Source organism: Mizuhopecten yessoensis, unplaced genomic scaffold (genome assembly GCF_002113885.1).
Source record: "Mizuhopecten yessoensis strain PY_sf001 unplaced genomic scaffold, ASM211388v2 scaffold1127, whole genome shotgun sequence".
Classification (NCBI taxonomy): Eukaryota; Metazoa; Mollusca; class Bivalvia; order Pectinida; family Pectinidae; genus Mizuhopecten; species Mizuhopecten yessoensis.
In genome coordinates, this window is record NW_018403891.1 from 325,090 (window position 1) to 338,255 (window position 13,166).

The 13,166-nt window shown below is 37.3% G+C and overlaps 1 long non-coding RNA gene across 1 annotated transcript; it reads right to left on the bottom strand.

Annotated features, from left to right (window-relative positions):
- Positions 1–10,842: 10,842 nt before the first annotated feature.
- LOC110457289 lies at positions 10,843–12,815 on the bottom strand. Its single transcript, XR_002463681.1, has 3 exons — positions 12,758–12,815; positions 11,172–11,318; positions 10,843–10,998 (listed from the first exon to the last, which is right to left on the bottom strand). It is a non-coding gene; the product is annotated as an uncharacterized LOC110457289 (long non-coding RNA).
- Between the last annotated feature and the right edge of the window lie 351 nt (positions 12,816–13,166).

Sequence of the window (13,166 nt, forward strand, 5' to 3'; positions counted from 1 at the left end):
CCATCTAAGAAACCAGTTAAGGTGTCTTAAGCCCCCATGAGATGTGGTGTTATAAGTTGACTTTTATGTAAATTTTGTTTATATTTAGGTCTGCTACCAAAGAGATTGACTTACTGAAATGTTTGTGAACCATTTTAATGAATTCCTAAGCTGTAATGCCTTATTTCTCACTGTACAAGCTCATCATACTGCTATGCCTCCTATTTCTTTTGAATATTGTCTCTAAACATTATTATTGCTGGTGCAGAAATTATTTGGTGACTATATTTTATTTTAGGGGAAAGCAATCAACATTACAACAGACATGGATGGTTATTGATGGGAGGAAGGAGGATGAGAAATAGGAACTGAACCCCTTCTCTCATACCTTTGAGGACTTCATGAGCTTTTTCAAATGGCTGCAAGAACTGTACCAACAGTGACATGACATTTTGAAGTCTATCAGTTACCGTATATAGGAGGAACCTCTGACTAAATCATTTTCTCTCAGGCTCATGACAGCCGAGTCCACAGATCCTTCCAACAGCGAATAGTTCAAATACTTTCCTTGCAAAATGGAGAAGTCGGTGATCTTTACTTGGGAGTGGAACAGATTGAATCTGTGATTATTGATGCTGAAAGCCTGACAAGTGTGATTGAACAGCCCCTGCTGACTAAAGGCACTAATGTTGGAATCTACGTTTGTTTTGATCAATATAACACTATGGGTACTGGGAGCAAATTTGAAAAACATTGAAAATATCTTTTAAAAAGATAGAAATACTGGTCATGGGTTCCTACTAGTTTTTGTCCAGTGAATTAAAAGTCAACGCAAATGTTAAGCAGTAAATGAAATGTAACATCCCTGGTATAAATTGTACTTTTATCAATGCTTATGCTCAATATCAATAAAATGAAATAAAGTTATAATGTGTAACTTGATATTTGTAAATTTCACTCGATTTTACCGTGTCCAACTTTTGATATCAAATCTTGTGTGATGTATATGAGAGGAATCCCACACAAGATGTAATCTTGGCTATGTCAATGAAAGCAACTGTTTCTTAAGTTTTCAACTATATTTCTTGAAAGTTCATTTCTAAATTTAATACATCAATTGTTCAAGACAGTTTTAAGGTCAAGTTCATACATTCAAGGTGAAGGCTACAGCTACACAACCTGTACATGTGACAGGGTAATTGTCAGTGCTTTCATATGCTATACATTTCTTTTTGTGAAGAATTTATGCAATGGAAATAGAGGGAAAATAGTGTAACTCTATTATATTTTGGTTATCTTATTCAATATTGAAACATACAACAATGTATTATATTGTATTAGAGTGCTTTTTATCTTATTTGTTCCTAGGAACACTGATGCAAAATAATTCCATTTTTCATAAGTAGAGACCTTTTCACTGCAGTGAATATGTGAAACACTGTTTTTAAAAGCTTTTCAATTTCTTTTTTACAAACTTGTAAAGGTACATTGTATGGAAAGCAGTCATCCACTAGTCTGTCCACAATTTGGTTTCAGCAAGTTAATATCCTTAAGTATTGTTCAGTTTTAATGAAACTTAGGTTTGTGTATGAACAATAAACATACCCTGATACAAAATTGAAAATTGAACATAATTCACACGTATTAAAAAGCATGCATACCCTGGTCAATGTCCACACTTTACAAGATAATTTGCTTGAATATATATTGATCAATATACAAACTTCGATGATAAGTTCAAAGTTGAGTGAAAGCCATGCATAATTAATTAGCATACTGTGCTCTGATTGGTCAATGGTTTTTCGCCAATTGCTTTTGTCAGATAAGGCCAGATTCTGATGAAACTTGGTTGATATCTTATTCAACAACAAAGGCAAAGTTAAAAGATGAACACAATCTGTGCATAATCTATTTAATGGTTTAAAATTGCCAATTTCAGTTTTTAACCTTTGAAATATGGACAGAGGAAAGCAACTCCTCTCCAAATGAATTATTTAAAAGGTCTAAAATAATATATTCTAGAGAACACTTGGTACCCCTCTTCTGACAAACATATAAAGATATATTGTACACATAAGAAGAATTACTTCACAGTGGTAAACTTTTACATAAAACTATGATTTATAACAAATTAACAGTTAATCCTTCTGTACAATATGATGGGAACTTCGTCTTTTTTTGTTCCCCTTTCCAAAAATAATATATATCTTAGTATAACTTTTGCCTTAGCTTTCAGTACTTTGATTACTTACTGATATCCCACGTTTGAAAAATAGTGGAATTTAGGCCTATTGGAAGAAAATTTGATCTAAACAGCGAGATGACAACATGGTTTCACTGAAAATGACGCCATTTCCGACGCAAAGTGATACATACATTAGCTCTTCTTGAAACAAAAATTACACCCATACAAAATTAAATTAATTAAGCTTTCCATTGCTGTTTACTTTGAAAAGCTTGATTAAATACTTTGGAAGAATTTTGAAACACAAAATGGGTGGTAATGAGATTTTTTCCACCCAAATTTTCAAATGTTTACAAAAAAGTTCGTAACATAGCGGGCAGTTCCTTACCAATAAAAAGAGAAATACTGACGGAGGACAAATAAACTTGGGTCTACACAATACAAAAATTACTCATCTTTTTATTGATATCCGTTGTTTGAAAAATGGTGGAATTTATTGGAAGAAAATTTGGTCTAAACAGCAAGAGGACAACATGGTTTCACCGAAAATGACGCATTTCCGACGCAAAGTGATACAATCATTAGCTCTTCTTGAAACAAAAATTACACAAATTAATAATAACTCACCGCCATAAGATTACCCCCATACAAAATTAAATTAATTAAGCTTTCCATGGATATACTTCATTCTAATGTTAACCATTCCGTTGAGGAGGAATTAGAAACACAACTATGTTGGGTTAGCAAAACAAAATCTCGAATCTCAAAAAACAACATCCAGTTGACGTTGAACACAGTCACAGAAATAAATCAATACATCGGGTCCTGTGGCACCATCTATTACTCTCACCGGATGTAATATAAACAATCTACAACAACAAGATCAACAAAAATTGTAGTAATACTCAGTATTATTGGTTTGTTTACACACCAATTTCACGCTTCAACCACGCTCTGATAAAGCCATAACTTGATTGCAAGGGGGCGCTCGTTTCATAGAACACTGATCAAAGGAGATAAGCCAACCTCACTCGGAACATATTTACTAAGGCAAAGAGGAAGTTGCGTATCCCTCCACTACACATCCCTGTGTTGTGTAGACTATCAATTTCGAAAGAAATCTGAGTAGTAATCTACAGTCATCAAGTAACTTTTCTGGTTGAAGTCGAATATATCACACGTGACACGTTCCCAAGCGCGCGTTGGTGTTTCATAACTTTTCAATGTTTTTTTACGCTGACTTTCGATGTGAGCATTGCAGACTTCACATCTGGATATGTACTATTCGGCCAGAACATACATTCGCGTAGTCTTCTTAGACTTCCTTGGAGGCCAATATGAGAACTGTGAGCCGTTTCCATGAGAGAGCTCATCTCACTCTGATGTATCACAACTCGGTCCGCCTTAAATTTCAAGCCATTTTGGATGGTCAGTTCCTCGCGAAATGGGTCGTATGTCTGTATCTGCGGTGGCAGATTGTCTCTTTTCTCAGGCCATCCTGACTTGATGGTGGCCATCAACATGACCAAGTCTTCACCATTTCCCGTTCCCGTTTGTAATTTTCTCAAACGTTCAGGTGATATAGGAAGATTCTGGACCATGTTGACGTTCTCAAACCTCTGCTCACTTTCTGACCTGTCGGTTTTATGTCTCAATGGCAGAAATGCTCTTCTCAATGTATCTGCAACATACATTTCTGGTCCTGGTTTGTAGGTAACCTTGTAGATGAAACGTTGGAGACGCAATAACATCCTCTGAAGACGTTTTGGTGCGCTCATTAGATTTTTAGCTCACCTGGCCCGAAGGGCCAAGTGAGCTTATGCCATGGTGCGGCGTCCGTCGTCCGTCCGTCCGTCGTCCGGCGTCAATATTTTACTTCAAACAACTTCTTCTCAATAACCAAAAGGCCTGTGATGATGTTATTTGGCCAGAAGCAAACTGGGATGAAGGGCTACCAAGCTTGTAAAAATAAATGACCTTCACCTATTTTCAAGGTCACAGGGGTCAAATATATCAAAAACTTTAAACAACTTCTTCTGAATAACCAAAAGTCGCAGGATGATGATTTTTGGCCAGTAGCATGCTGTGATGAAGGGCTACCAAGTTTGTTCAAATGAATGACCTTGACCAACTTTGAAGGTAACATGGGTCAAATGTCTTAAAATTTTCAAACAACTTTTTCTTAATAACCAAAAGGCCCAGGGTACTGATATTGGGCCTGTTGCATGCAGGGATGAAAGACCTTGACTCACTATCACGGTCACTGGGGTCAGATGTCTTTAAATCTTCAAACGACTTCTTCTCAATAATTAAAAGGCCAATGGTACAGATATTGGGCCTGTAGCATGCTTGGATGAAGGGCAAATGAATGACCTTGACCCACTTTCATCCTAATGTCCTTGTTCGACATTCAAGGACACAGGCTTCATGTTTAAAACTTTCAATATGTTCATGTGAATCAAACACTGATATTCTGCCTGTAGCTGTATTTTAGTCCACTTTTAAGATTACAAGTGTGAGATTAATACCAGGTGAGCAATGCAGGCCCATTGGGCCTTTATTTCCTTGTTATGCTCAAGCGGCTTATGATCAGATTCTACCAGGATCTCGCGTCCATATTTGTAGTTCTGGAATCGTTCCATTCCAAATACTACAGCCAAAAGTTATTTCTCTATTTGGGCATTTTTTGTTCGGCAGTTGTTAAAGCCCTGGAAGCGTGTGCGAACGGGTGACCATCTTGGAGGAGACAGGCACCAAGACCATGCTGTGATGCGTCGCATTGAAGCACAGTGTCTCCTTTCCATGGTCAAAGTATTGTAGAACTGGTGCATTGGTCAGAAACATTTTGATGTCACTCTGTTCTTTTCCATGAACATGTTCGTCCCAAACAAACTCATTCTCATTATGGATCAAAAGTCGCTATGGTTCTATTAGCTCTGACAGGTTTGGTGCAAACTTCTGCACGTAGCTGACCATGCCTAACAGTCTCTGTACACTAGTTTTGTCTGTAGGTGTAGGCATTTCAACAATCGACCTGACCTTCTCAGGGTCTGCTTGTAGATCTTCTCTCGAAATAATGTGTCTCATATAGGTGACCTCGGTCAGTTGAAGCTTCATCTTTTCTTTGTTGATACAAATTGCTTTCTCCTTACAACGTTCAAGGAGTTGTCCTTATTTACGGTCGTGATTCTGGGGAGCTTGTGTGGCATCACTACCACACCCATACACAAGGATGTCGTCGTGTATCGCTTTTACACCAGGTAGCCCATCCAGAGCTTGGTCAAGTCTCCTCTGGAATTCTTCTGGAGCTGGACTAATTCCAAAAGACATTCTTTTCCAACGATAGCGACCTAAGGGTGTGCTGAAGGTTGTGAGAAGACTGGTCTCTTCATCCAACTCACCTTGCCAAAATCAATCTTAAGCGTCAAGGACTGTGAACAGACGTGCTTGCTGTAGGTCGTGTAGCATGTCGTCAATTGTTGGCGTTGGAAAATGATTACGCCTCAGAGCCTTGTTGAGTGGTTGTGGATCTAAACATAAGCGTATCTTTCCAGATGGTTTTGAAACAATGACAATTGCTGAGATCCAGTCAGTCGGACTGTTGACCTTGGTTAGAATCTTCTTTTTCTCAAGCCTGTCAAGTTTTGCTTTCACTTTATACTTTAAAGCAACTGGCACTTTCCTTGTGGGTATCTTTGTAGGATGTACATTCTCGTCAATCTCTAAGTTTTCCTTCTCCATCAAAGACTTCAGGGTAGCTCTCAATAATGTCGGACTTTGTAGTATGTGTCTTCCTGTCACTTACTTGATTCACAAGCCCTTCTCCATTTCTAATGACTTTTCTATTTACAGTAATATAGTTCATCTCCTGTATCGCGATTGCTCCAAGAATCGGATAAACATCTGCGTTGACAATCACAAACTCAAACTCATATTTGCTCCGGTTCTGCGGATTCATTAGTTTTATACATTTGCTCCCAGCTGGCTTTGTTTGTGATTTATTAAACATGACCAGAGTCTTTCGACACTCCTCTATATTTTCCATCTTAGGGTCCTTGTACAATCTTCTGTACAGTGGAGCGGGTAGAACATTTACGGTGACTCCACAATCTAATTGGAAATCTACATTTCTTCCATTCATTGTCACTAGTGCATTGATTTTTTTTCCTTTCGCGTTTCAGTTTCTACAGCAAATAAGAATCATCTTTGTCCTCATTCACATAGTGTACTCTACGCTTGTGAGGAGTCCCTCTATCTTTGTTTTGAGTTATCTCCCCTGATTTACATTTGGCCTCAAAATGGTTGGTACGATGGCATTTGTTACACTTCTTTCCCCATGCAGGGCACATCACCTTTTTGTATGGGTGAATTCCACCACAGAACTTACACTCCTTAGCACTTTTATCGCGGCGCTGACTTTCATGTCCGTGTCTATTAGGTGGTTTATTACTGTTAGACCTACTGTCCTTCCTCCAAATGTACTGCACATCCTCCTGAGATATTTTTTTTATTTGTTTGTTGGTTTTCTCTACTGCGCGACATATGTCTAAACAGGTTGTCAAGGAGAGTTTGGAATCTTGTAACAGTTTCTTTCTTGTATTGTTGTCGCGAATGCCTATAATCATCCTATCGCGAACTAAACTGTCCTCGAGCGTTGCATAGTTGCACGTTTTCGATAGAGATCTCAACGAATATACATACGCATCAATGGTCTCACCTGTCTCTTGGTCTCGTTTATTGAACAAGTATCTTTCATACGTTTCGTTTGTTTTCCCCACGCAATACTTCTCGAATTTGTCAATAACTTTCGCGACATCTTTGTCATCGTCGTTTTCAAATCCAAATTCCTCAAATATTTCAACGGCATCAGGCCCAACACACGTTAGGAATGTTGCTGTTCGTAGAATTTTCTCTTTCTTGTCAAGACCGGTAGCAATTTCGTAGTTATCCCAAACCCTTTTAAACCTTTTCCATGACTGTGACAAGTTCTCTTCTATGTCAAGCTTTGGCGGGAATGGTATGTTGTTTACTTGGGTTTGAACATGCGGCATAACAAGAGCGTTGTTCTCAGCTATTATTCGTTTCTATTGTGGTTCGATCAGTTCAACACAAAGTCGTACCACTTCTGGTACCATGTAACGTTTAGACGTCGGCTTTAAGGGGAATACATGGCTACGCAGGTCACAAACAACACACTGAAACTTCGGGACTATGGAGCGGCCATCACTGTTTTGATAACACGAGGCCAACACAAAGATCCATGACATCACAATATTATGTGTACACATGAAAGTATTATTAAGGATGCATTTACTTTTAAAGAAAACTTTACAGTTCCGACCCCTAAATGATATTTGGGTCGGACCCTGGGGTTAAATATTTCATTCTGGGTCATAGCAACGTGTCAAGCCCCTGTGGATTGACCATTAGGTCGTCATATTCTACAATGGATGGGTTAGAAAGGTTTTACTAAAGAAGTTTTTTGAAATGTCCAATACAATTCGGATCTCAAAAAAACCTATATATATTTATTTACATTACAATGCAACCTATAATTCCCTTAGAATTCTAAACTCTTAACAAACATCGGCTTAAACGTTCAATGACAACAAAATTATTCTTTGCAAAATAATAAACTAATTATAATTGAATTCAGAAATAGTAGTTCACGCTAATTTTGTACCCGTGCTGGTCAGTATAGACAGCACATTGCTCACATTTAAGATCATGATGTTCATCGTGTCCACGAAGCCCAAAAAGGTTTACATGCATAGAAAAACATGGTGCACTGGAACGACTCGGCCGTGTCCGCACCAAAAACACCACTTTCCCATAATATTGCTTCGTCCTCGGGCCTGTTAAACGTTTGTACCAAGTCCGCTAGAGAGAAGCTCTTTCATTCTTGCATCCAACACTTTCCGGAAACTGTTAAATAGGTTCTTGTCATTTACATTGCATTCTCTCAAATGACGAAGAAGTCCACAGATGATTAGGTATAGATCTAGAGAACGTGGAGGGTAAGGAGTCCCGTCTTTCTTCCTCGTTTCCATAACGAATCTTGACAGGAAGTAGTTCATTTCTTAACCAGTCATTTCAAGAAATTCCGGGATCACTTCACCACCAGCCATTTTTCCATTTTGGAGCAAACTTCCAAATACAGGCCTCGCCAGAACTGTATTCTTTTTAGTGTTCACATATTCCTGCTATCCAATAAGCTCTTTCTTTCCCGGTGTAGATACTGCTTCCCAAAAACGTTTGTTCTCGAACTTGGGAGGTTCACAGTTTCTGGTAATTCTAATTCAAATGTCCCGTGTCCATTCAGCCCAGTGTCCATTTCTGTGTCACTTTCAGACAGTCTGCTTAACCAAGCGAAAGGTACATCTTATTTACAAACACACTGAGTCAGCGACAGCTCGGTAATCCCATCAAAAGCTTTCACTTCGTTTTCTATACCTGGCATGCTTGATATAACACAATGTCATCAAAATCGTCTTCTTGAAAATATAGGAAATCCGTGACTTTCAAATTGATAGTGGAACTAGATGACAGTGTTGTCATCCTGCTGTTTTCAAAAGTCAAATGGAAATGGTGAGAAACTAAAGGCAGGAAGTGTGGTAAGGCTTGAACTTCTAATTGATTGTTGGTTTTTTTGGCGGGAAATGTACTCCTCATTGATGGTTGATTGTTTTTGGCGGGAAATGTACACAGGAACACAAGACAATTCTGAAGTTTAGTGACATTTGATTGACGGACCATGATGCAAGGCATTTATTGAATGACTATATACTCGTGTACACTCGATATTTCGGTGGGCGTTAACTCGTTCGCATCGCGAACTCGTAACCGCATACCGAAAATTCTCGTGATACACTCGTCTAGACATTCAATAACTATAACATGGCGGCTACTGCTTTCATTGTATAAACTTGTTTTTGACTGTGTCAAATATTTAAGCGAGTTACAAGAAAGTTCGCTGAAGCACAAATTCAAGGCTAGAGCACGATAACGGCTTCATAAATATGGGTCGTGATGTCGGTCTCTCGAGCTGATACCGAGTCCCCTGTCAAATAATAGGGGTCTTAATGTAGTTCCCGCAGAAAATGCATGTGGTTGGGCAGGTGACCACATACCTTAAAATCAAAAGCGAATAGGCAGACTTGATTTATAGCAAACAAAAAGTGGGTGTAATGTTGTTTATCCTTCTGCCTTACAAGTAGATATTGAAGTGTGCTGAGGTGATATATTATCATACACATCTGTTTCAGTTTATTGTAACACTTACTCCCTTAGAAGTAAATTTATTGTTATTAACAAAAACTGAAGTATCATAACTATACATTTAACAACATTCACGTACAGATGCCAATTTCAACAAATCACCTGGATATATATGTGTCAGCAGATTTGGTGCAGTAGTATAATAAATGGAATCACCAACGAACAACCCTGCGGACTTTTCATGACTTCAGTTTGACTTGCGACAAGTTATATTCATCTCAGACGTAACGAAACAAATTAAAAACGTTATGTTCATCTCAGACGTAACAAAATAAATAACAAAAGTAATGTTCATCTCAGACGTAACAATTCAAATAACAAAAGTAATGTTCATCTCAGACGTAACAATACAAATAACAAAGGTAATGTTCATCTCAGACGTAACAATACAAATAACAAAAGTGATTTTCATCTCAGACGTAACAATACAAATAACAAAAGTAATGTTCATCTCAGACGTATAACATATAACATACTATAAACAGAACACTATGACTACATGTAGATCTCGCAAAAAAATACGAATTTGTTTTGATATCATCTTCGATCCTTGTGAAATTGATTTACGGTCATCCATCCACACATACATGATGGTCCGTCTCATCAGCAGGCTATCAGCTTTTAGTAATTCACATGGAGTCGTTTCAATATTTCATTTTGATTTTTTTTATATATTAAATCAGAATGGTCACCAGCGACACAGCAGTATCAAATGTAGTAACACTTGCCAGGTAAAACCGGAAAAGACTGCTCAAGGCTTATTCTTATATCCCATTACTTCAACCCCTTGCTAATAAATTTGAGATAAGTTTTGGTAAAAAAGGGAAAAAACAGATAAAGAACACCTTTGACAATTTATTCATATTTGTACGTACGACTTTGTATCTCGTTCGAACGACTTTTTAAATCTTTTGAACGAGTTTTTTTTTTTATCTCGAACGTGCGACATTTCCATTCTTAGCTTTTTATCTCGTGCATACATGTACATCGATGTATTTTTCTAGTTTGTTCTTTTTTTCTCGTACATACGTCTTTTTTTCTCCTACGTACCACACATTATTTGTTTTATAATTCCTAAAGAATGGCACGAATACTACTTCAGAGAGACCCATTACTGAAGTTCCACTTTGACAAAGTATAGCTAACATGAAACAGGTACATGAAATCAGATTGATATACAAGTCATGTTGGCAACAGTCTAGGGATTACATGTAACGCGATCATGAAACATGGGACAGTTATTCAATTATACCTGAGTATTTATAATATTTTCAATGTGTACTGTTTTGTAATCATTTTGAAACCTTGACTTAAATAAGTACCTAAATACGATTGCAATTTTGTTCTCCATATAGAGAAGAGAAAGTATTGTGAGTGTTTTGTACGAACCTTGACGCCCTGTTTCCACTGTGACATCACCGGGATTCCGCAGTACTCCATTACCACCGCCTCCGCGGAAACGGGTAACCCATCCGGGCATCTTTTGGCGCCATAGTGTTCCACTGACTCATTAAGAGTCAAGGAAAAGATGATATCATCTCGACATGTCGGCAGGTCTAAAGCATTCATTGGATTATATAGTAAATAATTCGTGAGGAATGATAATTTTCAAAGGCAATCATTTTTATTGTTCACGCCGCATCATAATTCCCTTATAATAGTTCACATGCATTTTAAGTGTTAAAAAACATTTATACCTTTCACGCGCGGTTGGGCGTCTACTACTTACGCGAAAGCGGCTTCATCGTCGATGTCGTTGGCACTGTCGTAGTACTTGGAGTCGTATGCATGTTTAAGGTTGCGAGTCTACTTGAGGTTGTCGATATTCCTGCAGGGGCTGTTGGTGCGTTTGTTATAGGTGCAAAATGTTCGCTTCCTTTAAGATAAAAATATGGAAGCGTTGTTGCTCAAATGATCCAATTATAAATAAACGATTTTAATAAAAAAAAGATGAGACATTTCTGAAATAACAAATTATTGTAGCATATTTAGATTTGAGAAAAAATGGCTTTCAATTAAAAAAATCTTTGTTTTTCTAAATGAGTGATTTGTTAAAAAATTAGAAATTATCATTTGGTAGCCAAATTTGAGATTAAGTTACACATCAAATGAGGAAAATTCGTTACAAGACCACAACTCTTTCCAGTATGAAATGTAATGTGGCGGTCAAGTACATTATCTACCGCCTAATTAATCAGTAACATCTGTTTTACTATAAACTTTAAGTAACACATAGGTTTTATTTTAGTTTTAATAATAATAATAATTCGAGGTTTTTATATACCGCTTTATCACAACCTTTTTCGTAGGTCGTCTCAAAGCGATTCACAAATTTTTATCCGTGGTTATTGTGTCTTTAATTTGCAGTCAGCCGATATCTTTCTCAAATCCCTTAGGGGCATACAGCCGGTGCTGCCATTTCGGCGTTCACAGCTAGCATTCAACAATTCTAGCACTGCCCAACCACGTACTCATTTACAGCTGAGTAGACTGGAACGAGTAAAATTTCTTGTTCAAAGATACGACACAGTGTCGTGACGTGACTCGAACCCGCAACCCTTCGGTCACGAGCCCGGCGTCCTACCACTAGACTACCGTGCCTTAGTTTTGTTTTCGGCCAGAAATCAAGCGGAAAAGCGACGACTCTATCAACATTACGACCTACTTTAGAGAATACCTAACAGCTTATTTCAACGATGTCGTTTACATAACAGATAACTTTTGAATATTTTTAACGATATAATTGTAATAAACCCTACATAAGAGGGTACTTTAAATTATCAAACTAAAGGCTTATTTGTAATATTAGCCTTTTATAATGCAGCTTAGGTGATTTTCCCACTACTATACAGGTTTTGACAACTTATTCATCTATAATTTGCTTGTAAAATTTTCACACCGTTAGGTCACATCACTAACACTATATCAGAGTTTAAGAAACAGCAGTAAGGTTAACAGACCAACGGAAACAATAAAAGATGGTGTTTAAGGACTTGGTTTATATCTGTTCATTATTCATCTAGATATGGTTATATGAATTCGATAAAATGTATACGTAACGTTTAACATGGCATGCCTGACGTTACGAAAAATCGACAATGATTATCTCTTAATTTGCATAAAAGAAATGACTCCCATTCAAGAAGTAAACAAACATCATTTACTATCCTTTTTAGACATACTCTATCATTTTTACATGAAATTTGATTTTTTGCGCTGCCTGTAGCCTTTAACATGCAGTCGTTCTCATTGAAAGTCATTATTTGCAATAAACTGTTTTCTATATTAAGTTACATACCGGCATACAATACTCACCTTGTGGAACTATATGTACAGCTTCAGAACAGTCCGTCGGTATTGTAACGTCTTGATTGAAGAGAATAAAACACAATTAATAAATTTTCATAAAATCATCATCTTTCATGAATGATACAAAACAATAACATAAGTTTCTTTCGTAGGTTTTAAATATGGTTAACATTTCCAATCATAACAAAGGGCCAGAATAGAACCACTTCTTTAGAAACATACACATACACTTCCGAGCTCGAACCAAAGGAAGACCAGTAGTGTAAATGACAGAGTTTCTCCTCAAAATACAGTTAACACTAGATATTACGAATTAATATATATATATATATGAAAACCCCTGTTATATTCAGATATACCGCCAAAAGCATTAATATAAGTAAGTTATTAATATAAAACACTGTGTTCGTACAGT